This window comes from Bos indicus, chromosome 7 (genome assembly GCF_029378745.1).
Source record: "Bos indicus isolate NIAB-ARS_2022 breed Sahiwal x Tharparkar chromosome 7, NIAB-ARS_B.indTharparkar_mat_pri_1.0, whole genome shotgun sequence".
Lineage (NCBI taxonomy): Eukaryota > Metazoa > Chordata > Mammalia > Artiodactyla > Bovidae > Bos > Bos indicus.
This window is the reverse complement of record NC_091766.1, coordinates 83012324-83024935: the sequence shown is the minus strand read 5'-3', so window position 1 is coordinate 83024935 and position 12612 is coordinate 83012324. Positions and strand designations below refer to the sequence as shown.

At 38.3% G+C, this 12612-nt stretch overlaps 1 protein-coding gene across 4 annotated transcripts in view; it reads right to left on the bottom strand.

The window, feature by feature from the left end:
- Positions 1-12612, bottom strand: part of XRCC4 (X-ray repair cross complementing 4) — a 379323-nt gene that overhangs the window by 121874 nt on the left and 244837 nt on the right. The window contains exon 8 of one of the 4 annotated variants that reach the window (XM_070794005.1): positions 1-12612. This exon is cut by the window's left edge and continues 28528 nt beyond it; it is cut by the window's right edge and continues 49821 nt beyond it. The exons of the other annotated variants lie outside the window; for them this stretch is intronic. The gene's annotated coding sequence lies outside the window, so the exon portion shown is untranslated. 4 annotated transcript variants of the gene reach the window in all.

Below are 12612 nucleotides of genomic sequence, written 5' to 3'. Positions count from 1 at the left end.
CCCATTCAACAACTAACAATATTCAAAAATTACGCTGACATCAAATAAGGAAAAAATTCTTCAGCCAGAAAATTTATAAATAATTAAATAACTGTTAAAAGTGAAAGCACAGAACATATAATAAGAAATAGCTTATCAGTAGGAGGAGAAAATGGTAATCTACTCCAGTATTCTTGCTGGGAAAATCCCATGGACAGAGAAGCCTGGCAGGCTACAGTCCATGGTGTCACAAAAGAGTCAGACATAACTGAACAACTAAGCACACACACACAAGCTCATTATTTTCCTAATTAAAAAGACAATTCACATATCTGCAACTAATACCTTTTAAAGGACTGGTTTATAAATTGAACACACTAGGTAATGAATTATTAACTAACTCACAGAAGTCAATTGGATCTCTTAGAGATTGAATATAAATTGCTCTGGTGAATATATAGCTACTTTCCTAGTCTTGTGCCATTTTGGTATGACCTAGTCATGAGTAATAAGGAACAGTATCACAACACATTAAAATTTCTTTATATCTTGATCATGGATGGTAAAGGTCACGCTAGAGGAGGCAATTCTTCAGGGATCACTTCATCTCCACAATTACATTATGTGGTGTTGAAGAAGACTCTTGAGAGTCCCTTGGACTGGAAGGAGATCCAACCAGTCTATCCTAAAGGAGATCAGTCCTGGGTGTTCATTGGAAGGACTGATGCTAAAGCTGAAACTCCAGTACTTTGGCCACCTCATGCGAAGAGTTGACTCATTGGAAAAGACCCTGATGCTGGGAGGGATTGGGGGCAGGAGGAGAAGGGGACAACAGAGGATGGGATGACTGGATGGCGTCACCAACTCGATGGACATGAGTTTGAGTGAACTCCAGGAGTTGGTGATGGACAGGGAGGCTTGGTGTGCTGCGATTCATGGGGTCGCAAAGAGTCGGACATGATTCTGAGTGACTGAACTGAACTGAACTGATGTTCCTACTTGTATTTCACAATTCTAGTTAATGCCATGAAATAAGCTTTCCATACCTGGGCCTGTAAGGTAGACAGATATAACTCATCCAAATACTTTTTCTTTTTCAAATTGTTTGTATGTTTGTTCTCCAAAATGTACTTGAGATTAAAGCAGATTGAAGAATAAAAAGGTGAATATTGTTAGCCTATTAACAAATACTTAGTTACTGTTAACCTTAGTAACAAATATTTGCTGTGGCTTAACAAAACATGCCATGCTGCTGTTTGTTACTAAGTTGTGTACAACTCTTTCGGACCCCATGGACTGCAGCATGCCAGGCTCTTTTGTCCTCCATTATCTCCCTAGTTTGCTCAAATTCATGTCTGTTGTGTCAATGATGCCATCCATCCATTTCATCCTCTGTCATTCCTTTTCCCTCAATCTTTCCCATCATTGGGGTCTTTTCCAATGAATCAGCTCTTCATATCAGTTGACCAAAGTATTTCAGCATCAGTCCTTGCAATGAATACTCAGGACTGATTTCCTTTAGGATGGACTGAATTGATCTTCTTGCTGTCCAAGGGACCCTCAAGCATCTTCTCCAACCCCACAGTTCAAAAGCACCAATGTTTTGGCGCTCAGCCTTTATGGTCCAACTGTCACATCAGTAATGACTGCTGGAAAAACCATAGCCTTGACTATACAATCTTTCTCGGCAAAGCTTTTTCTCTTCTTTTTTATATGTTAGATCCCCTGGAGAAGGAAGTGGCTACACACTCCAGTATTCTTGCCTGGAGAATCCCATGGACAGAGGAGCCTGGTGGGCTACATTCCTTTGGGTAGCAGAGTCAGACACAACTCTGCGACCAACACTTTCACACTTTCACACACACTAGGTTTATATTCTTTCAAGGAGCAATAGTCTTTTAATTTCATGACTGCCCCGTCTACAGTGATTTTGGAGCCCAGGAAAATAAAATTTGTCACTGCTTCCACTCCCCCCTCCCCATTTGCCATGAAGTGATGGGATCGGATGCTACAATCTTAGTTTTTTGAATGCCGAGTTTCAAGCCAGCTTTTTCACTCTCCTCTTTCATTCTCATAAAGAGGCTCTTACATGCCAGGTTACCAAGAATATACTTTAAGTTTCTCTATGTTAATAATACAAATGTTTCCATGAAGAAGGACCTAAAGTCTCTAACGTCACTTACTGTTAACAGATTTGGATATTTTCTTGATGTACCCTGCTATGTCATTTCAAAATATTTGATGAAATTTGTGGCATATTTTGCAACTCAAAAAAAAGAAGTGAAACTAATATAAATTTATAACAGTTATAATGCTCAAAACTATTGTTTACTGAATACTGGAACAATAGGGCCTATTGAAAGCTGTTATCATCTACATTATTTGAATTACTATCTCCTTCCATTTTGGGTACTGAGAATCCAGACTATTATATATAATAATTTTACTTACAATTAGAACACTTTTGTGCAATCAAATGACTTTCTTTCACTAGACCAGGTATTATTTAAAGTGGTATTAAGGGATAATTATCAGAGTATAGGACTGTGTTGCTTTTACCCCTTTTCTGAGCAAAGAGTATGATTTATTTATCCAAAAAATAGCTTTTTAAAAACTGGTATCTATCTACTATGTGCTAAGACTATGCTCTTTAAAGGAATATGTATTAAAGCAACATTTACTAAAAGGAAAAGTCTACAGTGTTAGGAGATATTTGAAAATCAAAAGAGAGATATCTAGAGCAAAGATGTAATTAAAGATAATTAAACAATCTGATTGAGAATAAGATTTTATTTGGGGCCTTCCCCAGTGACTCAGTGGTAAAGAATTCACTGCAATGCAGGAGATGCAGAAGATTTGGGTTTGATCCCTGGGTCAGGAAGATCCCCTGGAAGAGAAAATGGCAACCCACTCCAGTATTCTTGCTGGGAAAATCCCATGGACAGAGAAGCCTGGCAGGCTACAGTCCATAGTGTGCAGAGTCAGACACAACTGAGCTACTGAACACAAGACTTTATTTAAGATTATATTCTTGTCTAGACATAATATGTCGAGCAGTTCTTAACTCTTTAAGGTATTAGTAACAATTAAATAATATACAAAAATTAGTCTGCTTATGAAACTTAAATTTTAGTGAAAAAAGAGACAAGTAAATTAGCATATGGTATTATAAAGAGTGAAATGTTATATGGAGAAAATTTTAAGAAAGGAAGTAGATTGGAAGTGGGATGGAATTATAATATATAATTCATCAAAGATGAAGTTGAAATGTGAGCTACAGTGTGAAGGAGGAAGCAAGTGGATATGTAAAGGAAGAGCACTTAGGTTGAGGAATGCTTATGCAAAAGCAGAGCTATAACTAATGTGTTCAAAGAACACAAAGGAAGCTGGAGTGGCAGGAGCAAAGTGAGACTGAGGGAGAAGAATCGATGAGATCAGAGAGGTAAATGGGACAGATAGGTAAAAAATGGGGAGGAAAAAAGCCAACATAAATATTCTGCAGCAGTAGACTGATTACATATATCATGAGAATCATGTAAAATGAGATACTTTTGGAGTCATAAAAGAATAAGTTAGATCTAAATATGCTGGTTGGAGAAGGCAATGGCACCCCACTCCAGTACTCTTGCCTGGAAAATCCCATGGACGGAGGAGCCCAGTAGGCTGCAGTCCATGGGATCGCTAAGAGTCGGACATGACTGAGCAACTTCACTTTCACTTTTCACTGTCATGCATTGGAGAAGGAAATGGCAACCCACTCCAGTGTTCTTGCCTGGAGAATCCCAGGGATGGAGGAGCCTGATGGGCTGCCGTCTATGGGGTCGCACAGAGTCGGACACGACTGAAGCGACTTAGCAGCAGCAGCAGCAGCAAATATGCTGGTATTAAAAGATAGCAGTGTGTAATACCCTGATCCTATTTGTGTATATTAATATGTGGTCTTTAAGTCAGAAAATGCTTTCTAAAAGGATACATAGGAAATGGTTGACAGTCTTCCCTTGTGGCTCATTGGTAAAGAGTCTGCTTGCGCAATGTGGGAGACCCAGGGATCAACCCCTAGATTGGGAAGATCCTCTGGAGAAGGGAATGGCAACTCACTCCAGCATTCTTGTCTGGAAAACCCCAAAGAAAGAGGAGCCTGCAGGACCCCAATCCATGGGGTCGCAAAGAGGTGGACATGACTGAGCGACTAACACACACACAGGAAATGGCTTAATAGCAGAAACCTTTAGATAGAAGATCCAGTGGTGGAGTGAAGAATGAGAGGGGCTTTTACTTATATTTTATACTTTTCTGTACTTAAAAATAATCTCTCTATATTACTTTTATTCTAAAAAATAAGAAAAAGAGCTATTTGTATAAATGAGGCAGGGTCATTTGTTGAGAGTTGATGAATCAACTCTCATCAGCTGTTGATGTAACAGTTTTTGCCTTTTGCCCCTTGGATGCCATCTCAGCAACCTTAGATGAATTCTGCAAGTGTTCCATTTCCTAACTTCCTTTCTCAGAGCTTATTCCAACGATTTTACCAGGTCATAATAATTTTACTAAGAAAAAAATCAGTTCCTCAATTTCTTCTTGGCTACTTAGCAACTATATCAACCTTTAGCACTTTCATTTCCATAATTTCTCCATACTGACTCATGTAACAACCAACTAGAATGACATGTATGACTACATTCCTTCCTGCTTCCATCCTCCAGATAAGCTGTCCTCCATCATCCAGAGATGGATTTCCTACTCAGGGCAAGTCTCTTCTTTCAAAACTCTCTTCCCACATGATGACTCTCTGAATTCATCCAGAACTTCCAAACATAATTTATCCTGTATTAGATATAGGTACACATCAGTTCTGTTTCACGTCAAGCATATACTCTCTGAAAGAACAGGGACCAAGTCTTTCCTTTGTTTAGTATCTTCCTATTTTGACCTCATTTGATACTCCTCACACTGCAGACATTCTACTCATGTTGCTGCATTAACTGGCAAACTTATTAATTCATATTGTTTAGAAAGTACAGTTGGCCCTGGAACAATGGGGAGTGAAGGGTCATAAACCCTCTGCAGAGTCAAAATACACCCTCAAAAGCAGTTTGTCTATATCGGCCAATTCAACCAACTGCAGATTGTGTAGTATTTACTATTGAAAAAAAAAATCCACAATGAAATGGACCCACATAGTTTAAAATCATGTTGTTCAAAAGTCAATTGAAATTTATTAAAAAAAAAATATATATATATATAACACATCATACCCTATATATGTATGTATAACCTCAAAGCTTTTGTATGAATTCTGTGGATTTTTCTGCTAATCTTTTGTCCATTCTCTTTTTAGGATCACTTTTTACTACTACAGGAGCTGGAAAGCTAAAAACAGTATCTGTCTCCTCTGTAAAACTACTGAGATCAGGAGGGTGAAAAGGAGGCAAAGGATACCTTCTTGACTTATTTGACTGTCCCTCTCCATCTACCCCAAAGCAAAATCTTGATAGAAAATTAAGAGGTGTTTTTTTTTTTTTCTGTAGCAGATTCCTGTGCTCATTTTTCAGTTTTATGTGTTTCAAGAGGCACTTGCGGCTGAGGTGAGGGTCAGAATACAAGTTCCAGTGACCATAAATTCACCAACGTTGAGGCTGTCAAGTGGAGGAGCTTCCTGCTAAGTGGACCAGAGTTATGGTAGTGACTTCTTGTGTTCTGATGGCAGACCGAGGTAGACCATTACAAGAAGCCCACTAGAGCCCAGCCCAGGTTTTCCAATGATTTTATAAGCACGTAATGCCTTATGTGTATTAATTTTCTGTGGGTAAATTATGACAAATTTGGTGGCTCTCACAACAGAAATTTATTCTCCTACAGTTTCGGAGCCCACAGGTCTGAAATGAGTGTTATGGGGCTCAAATTAAGGTGTTGGCAGGACTAAGCTCCCTCAAAAGCCGTAGAATAGTCCACGTTCTTGCCTTTTCCAGTGTCTAGAAATACATTTCTTGTATTCTCTGGCTTATGTCCTCTTTCTGTATGTTCAAACTCAGCACCTTAACATCTTTTTTGACTCTGCTTCCATCACATAGCCTCTTTCTCTTCTGTCTGAAATCTCCCTCTTCCTCCTCCTAAATAAGGACATTTGTAATGGCATTAGGGCACATCTGAACAATCTGGAATAATTTCCGTACCTAATTATCCTTAATTTAATTACAGCTGCAAAATTCACTTGCCCTATAAGATGACATCCCTGGGTTCCAGGGATTAGGACTTATCAGATGTCTTTCAGGACTATTATTAAGCCTACCACACCATGCCTTCCTCTTTCACATGTCACCCCATGGGGTAACACAGTCCCAGGCTCCAGACATAGGAAGCTGACATCTTGGATCGGGGATAGGAGGAAGTATTATCCTACCTGCCCCAGAAAGGAATAGAATACATGTGAAAACATGATATAAAAATAACGAAACTTTAAGTGCTGCCAGGAGGATTCTTTTCTTCTATCAACTTCCCAAATCTGGCCCATCCTTTCTATTTAGCTCTGCTTCCTGCTACTCTCCTAGATAAACCGCCTGTTAGAGTCAGTAAAACTTCTGCAAGGGACCAAATGTCCTCCCCACCTCTGCTCCTCTCACTTGTCTAGGTGGAAAGGCTTCCTCTTTCCTCTCCCTACAGCCCAGGTCTCCCTCATCATTGCAGGGACCAACAGAAAGCCTTCCCACTCCCTCAAATCTTCCCCCATCAATTCAGCTTAGAGGGGAGTTTTGAGATCTGTAATGTTGCCTTTACCACCATAAGATTTATGACTGTGTGTGGTTATCTTCACTTATGACCACATCTTTATCCCCAGAAGGAATGTAAGTTCCTGGACATCAGATCAGGAAGTGATCAGATGCGGTACATCAGTTTGCATTCACAGGTAGTTAATTATTTCTCATTTCTGGATACAGCTAAAGAAAATTCATGCTACTTATCTTAAAGATCATGTTTATCTTTTTTAAAGAGTGACTTAAAAAAAAACAGACATAACACATATAACATTGTGAGGTGTAGCGGTTTGATACATCTATTCATTAGCATAGGTCTATTTTTATATATGTATATGGAATATGTGTATTTTTCTCTAAACTTCCTATTACACAAACAATAGTTTTAAAATTCTTATTAATTTTCTGTGCTTTCTCTTTGTACTTAGACCAATAACCAACTGCAAAGAAATATAGTAGGTGGAATGTAAAAATTCCTTTTTTCCTAAATTTTTAATCAATCTGTAAGAAGACCTAAAACAATTCTTTCTGTTCAAAAAGCATAGATTATAGTCCTCTAAATATTAACAAAAGTAGCTTAACAGAGCCCAGAGAAAATTTCAGTTTTGATATTTCAATGTTGTTTAATTTAATGTGATCACCATGAATAGCCACCTCAGAATGATTTGGCAGAGAGTTGATTCTTACTATTCAAGAAACAAAAAGGATGTGAAGAAGAAAGACCTTCTCACTTACCACCAGGTCCCTTGGTCCTCCAAGATATATTTAAAAATTTTTGGAGCTTCATGAAACATAGTCAGAAAAGGGTAGAATATATAATACGCTTCAGTGGACACAGAATATCCTATATGCTTCAAAAAGACTTTCTTCACAAAAGTTAAAACAGAAGGTTCAATCATTTATAATTATTTGAAAAAAGAATTTTCCATCTAGAATTCTACCTGGCTCTAGAGTCAATTCTCTGTAACACTTGCATGTAGTAAAGAGTTGAATACATAATCACAAAATGCCTCCTAGTTTTCACCTTACTTATGCAGTTCTCTCTCTCAATCTTCCTGCTATGCCCTATGTTTCTACTAAGAAAGAACTGCTTTCTGCCTCTCACACATATTTTTTGTTTCCCTATTTCTGTCCTTTTGAATCAGTCATCCTCTGTTGGGACTCTGCCTTGTTTCCACCATTCACAAACCCAGCTCTTTATCACTTCAGTAATAAAGCTTCTTGATAGTCATGACTGCCTGATAGTATTCCTTCCACCCTGGCCTATGACACCCTGCTTATAATCCTCTTAATAAATAAAAACATTCTCCTGTAGTTTTCCTAAGATATATAGCCTATTTTGCCTTAAAATATAGATTCTGTGTATTTGTTCATCCCTCAGCTAAATTATAGGTATGCTCAGGGAATACATTAAGGAAAGCTGGCAGTTCTCAGTGCTGAATATTGTGAAATCTTTCAGAACTGCTTATGGAAGGACCATCAATAGAAAAATTATCTATCCTCTACAACTCCTCCTTTGTCCCTAGATCCCAAACAACTGGCAGAAACAATGTATAACCACTTTTTAGAAACACTACTAGTTTGAATTAATAAAACTTAAAACCCCATCAGAATTCCCTGAGAACTTTTCGAATTCTTCCATTAGCAAGAAAAATGTGCTGGACTGAAATACTTTGGGGAAAAGTCTGTGTTCAATATTCACCCAAAGTGAGGCTAGAATACCTAACAGGGGGACAGGGAATGAAGGAAACTGGGCTCTCCCTCTGGTGTAGTAAAAAGCCTTGAATTCCCCAACATGAGCAATTCTGACTACTCACTCCCACAGAAATAAGGTCTGACCAAAACGTTTGAACGATGAAATATTTTAGAGTTACAAAATTTCCCTTTCTCCTTTCCCCTGTTTTGTGTGTGTGAGTTTGTGTGTGTGTGTGTTCTGTTCTCTGTTCTGTATTTTGTGCCTCACATGGGAAGAAAAGAAGCCACAAAGATGAGTCAGGATTTCCAGCCTCTGATAGAGAAACTGGCCAAGCTGAAGCAGTTCAGAGATGCAGATTCCTGTTGCCTAATCAGCCTTTTCACTGGAGTTGGGGAGGGATACTGTTGCTGTGGCTTTGCTCACACCATCCACTCTCCAGGAGTGTCATGTATTGCTGGTTTAATTTGAAAATCCTAAACCATCCAAAGTCTAAAATAACAACGGCTGGGAACTGTATGACTCCATTTCTATGACAACTCCTTCCGTTAATTATAAAATCATTTTTATTAATATAAAATCTTAAACATTCGGCACTTAAAGTCAATCTTAAGAGAAGAATCCACAATCTTAAGAGATTTACCTGATTACTTGAACGTTTTTATTAAGTTTGGCCCTGCTTTAAATTGCGACTATAAAGCCTAACATGGGAATTAAATAATCTGTGATTTCATCTACTGAAATGTTTTTCTTTTCATGTTTAAAATGAGATGAACACAGAATGACAGATTAATCTTAAATAAATTTTAAAGTGATGCCAAATTTCATGGTTTTTAATAACTACTTGGTTTCCTACTTCTTGGTCCTCATGAATATTTATTGATACATACAGATAAGCACCAACTATGCATCAGTGCATACAGGTATCACAACAACTCTTGATGAGGACCACATGCTTACTACTCACTAAGATTTTGCAACCTTCAGTAGAAAATTCACTGAACCGTACAGGGATAAAATTGGTAGGGTTAACAGTTTTTTTAGTTTTTCCTGGATAACTGATCACTAAGGAAAAATATGTTAGCTGAAAACTGGTGACATACATCCTACTTTTCTGATCTAATCAATAGAGTCTGCAGATCAAAGTTTAACACCTTCATGTGATCATCCTGAGAATCAGTTCTCACTGTTGCAATCCTGAGAGATTACTTTGAAATTCCTTGGACACATTTTAAAAATATTAATACTTAAATCCTCTTTCTCTCTTTTAATTAATTCTGCTAGAATTATTAATTATTATGGTTTTGTATAATTAAGCTGTAGTTATAGTCAGAAAGGATAGTAAAAAGAGGTGGTCCCTTGACCTCGGTCAATAAAGTGCAATTGATGATGCTCTGAAATCTCTGAGTAATCTAGAAAAAGACCTTTTATTGCTGTGTCCCTCCTTTGCTTTGTAAAGTGGCAACAACTTTACAAAGGGTAAAATAATATAAAGGATAATAATGATACAAATATATGGGAAATAGATGAAAGTAGGTTATAACATAAATCAGAATGATATGTTAATAGTACAGAAGCCCCTCCAGGTGAATACTTTACAATTTTATTTGGATACACATCTCCCAATGAAATGGATGGAAAAGTTGCTGTTAATAGGGAAGCTAAATTATGATGAATCCCTTCTTGCAGAACATGTTGCTTAATGAACTTTGATCTTCCTTGGAAACTCTGGGTTATTTTTTCCCAGAATACTGAAACAAAACAAAGTGAAAGTCACTCAGTCATGTTCAACTCTTTGCGACCCCCATGGACTATACAGTCGATGCAATTTTTCAGGCCAGAATACTGGAGTGAGTAGCCTTTCCCTTCTCCAAGGGTTCTTCCCAACCCAGGGATCGAACCCACATCTCCCACCTTTAGGCAGATTCTTTACTAGCTGAGTTACAAGGGAAACCAATAATAAACAACTTTTAAAAACATATTATATTAAACTTATAAAAAATATTATATTAATATTAAAACTATAATCTATAAGGTATACTTCAGTTTAGTTCAGTCCTCAGTCATGTCCGATTCTTTGCGACCCCATGGACTGCAGCACACCAGGCTTCCCTGTTCATCACCAACTCCCAGAGCATACTCAAACCCATGTCCATTGCGTCAGTGATGCCATCCAACCATATCATCCTCTGTCATCCCCTTCTCCTCTCGTCTTTAATCTTTCCCAGCATCAGGGTCTTTTCAAATGAATCAGTTCTTTGCATCAGGTAGCCAAAATATTGGAGTTTCAGCTTCAGCAGTCAGTCCTTCCAAAGAATATTCGGGACTGATTTCCTTTAGGATGGACTGGTTGGATCTCCTTGCAGTCCAAGGGACTCTCAAGAGTCTTCTCCAACACCACAGTTCAAAGGCATCAATTGCTTGGCATTCAGCTTTCTTTATAGTCCAGCTCTCACATCCATACATGACTACTGGAAAAACCATACCTTTGACTAGATGGACCTTTGTTGGCAAAGTAATATCTCTGCTTTTTAATATGCTGTCTAGGTTGGTCATAACTTTCCTTTCAAGGAGTAGGCATCTTTTAATTTCATGGCTGTAGTCACCATCTGCAGTGATTTTGGAGCCTCTAAAAATAAAGTCTGTCACTGTTTCCATTGTTTCCTTATCTATTTGCCATGAAGTGATGGGACCAGATGCCATGATCTTAGTTTTCTGAATGTTGAGCTTTAAGCCAACTTTTTCACTCTCCTCTTTCACTTTCATCAAGACGCTCTTTAGTTCTTCTTCACTTTCTGCCATAAGGATGGCATCATCTGCATATCTAAGGTTATTGATATTTCTCCTGGAAATCTTGATTCTGAGCATTTCTAATGCATATAAGTTATACAAGCAGGGTGACAATATACAGCCTTGATGTACTCCTTTCCCGATTTGGAACCAGTCTGTTGTTCCATGTCCAGTTCTATTGCTTCCTGACCTGCATACAGATTTCTCAAGAGGCAGGTAAGGTGGTCTGGTATTCCCATCTCTTTCAGAATTTTCCACAGTTTGTTGTGATCCACACAGTCAAAGGCTTTGGCACAGTCAATAAAGCAGATGTTTTTCTGGAACTCTCTTGCTTTTTCCATGATCCAACGGATGTTGGCAATTTGATCTATGGTTCCTCTGCCTTTTCTAAATCCAGCTTGAACATCTGGAAGTTCACGGTTCATGTACTGTTGAAATCTGGTTTGAAGACTTTTGAGCACTACTTTGCTAGTGTGTGAGATGAGTGCAACTGTGAGGTAGTTTGAACATTGTTTGGCATTGCCTTTCTTAGGGATTAGAATGAATCTTTTCCACAAACCTTACCAGTTTGTGGCCACTGCTGAGTTTTCCAAATTTGCTGGCATATTGAGTGCAACACTTTCACAGCATCAACTTTTAGGATTTAAAATAGCTCAACTGGAATTCCATCACCTCCACTAGCTTTGTTTGTAGTGATGCTTCCTAAGGCCCACTTGACTTCACAATCCAGGATGTCTGGCTCTAGGTGACTGATCACACCATCATGATTATCTTGGTCACGAAGATCTTTTTGTATATTTCTTCTGTGTATTCTTGCCACCTCTTCTTATCTGCTTCTCTTAGGTCCATACCATTTCTGTCCTTTATTTGTGCCCATCTTTGCATGAAATGTTCCCTTGGTATCTCTAAATTTCTTGAAGAGATCTCTAGTCTTTCCCATTCTGTTGTTTTTCTCTATTTCTTTGCATTGATCACTGAGGAGGGCTTTCTTATGTCTCCTTGCTATTCTTTGGAATTCTGCATTCAAATGGGTATATGTTTCCTTTTTCCTTTGCCTGTTGCTTCTCTTCTTTTTTCAGCTATTTGTAAGACCTCCTCAGACAACCATTTTGCATTTTTTCGTGTCTTTTTCTTGGGGATGGTCTTGATCACTGCCTCCTGTAGCAAGTTATGAACCTGTGTCCATAGTTCTTTAGGCACTCTGTCTATCAGATCTAATCCCTTGAATTTATTTGTCACCTCCACTGTATAACTGTAAGGGATTTGGTTTAGGTCATACCTGAATGGTCTAGTGGTTTTCCCTACTTTCTTCAATTTAAGTCTGAATTTGGCAATAAGGAGTCCATGATCTGAGCCACAGTCCACTTCTGGTCTTGTTTTTGCCGACTGTATAGAGCT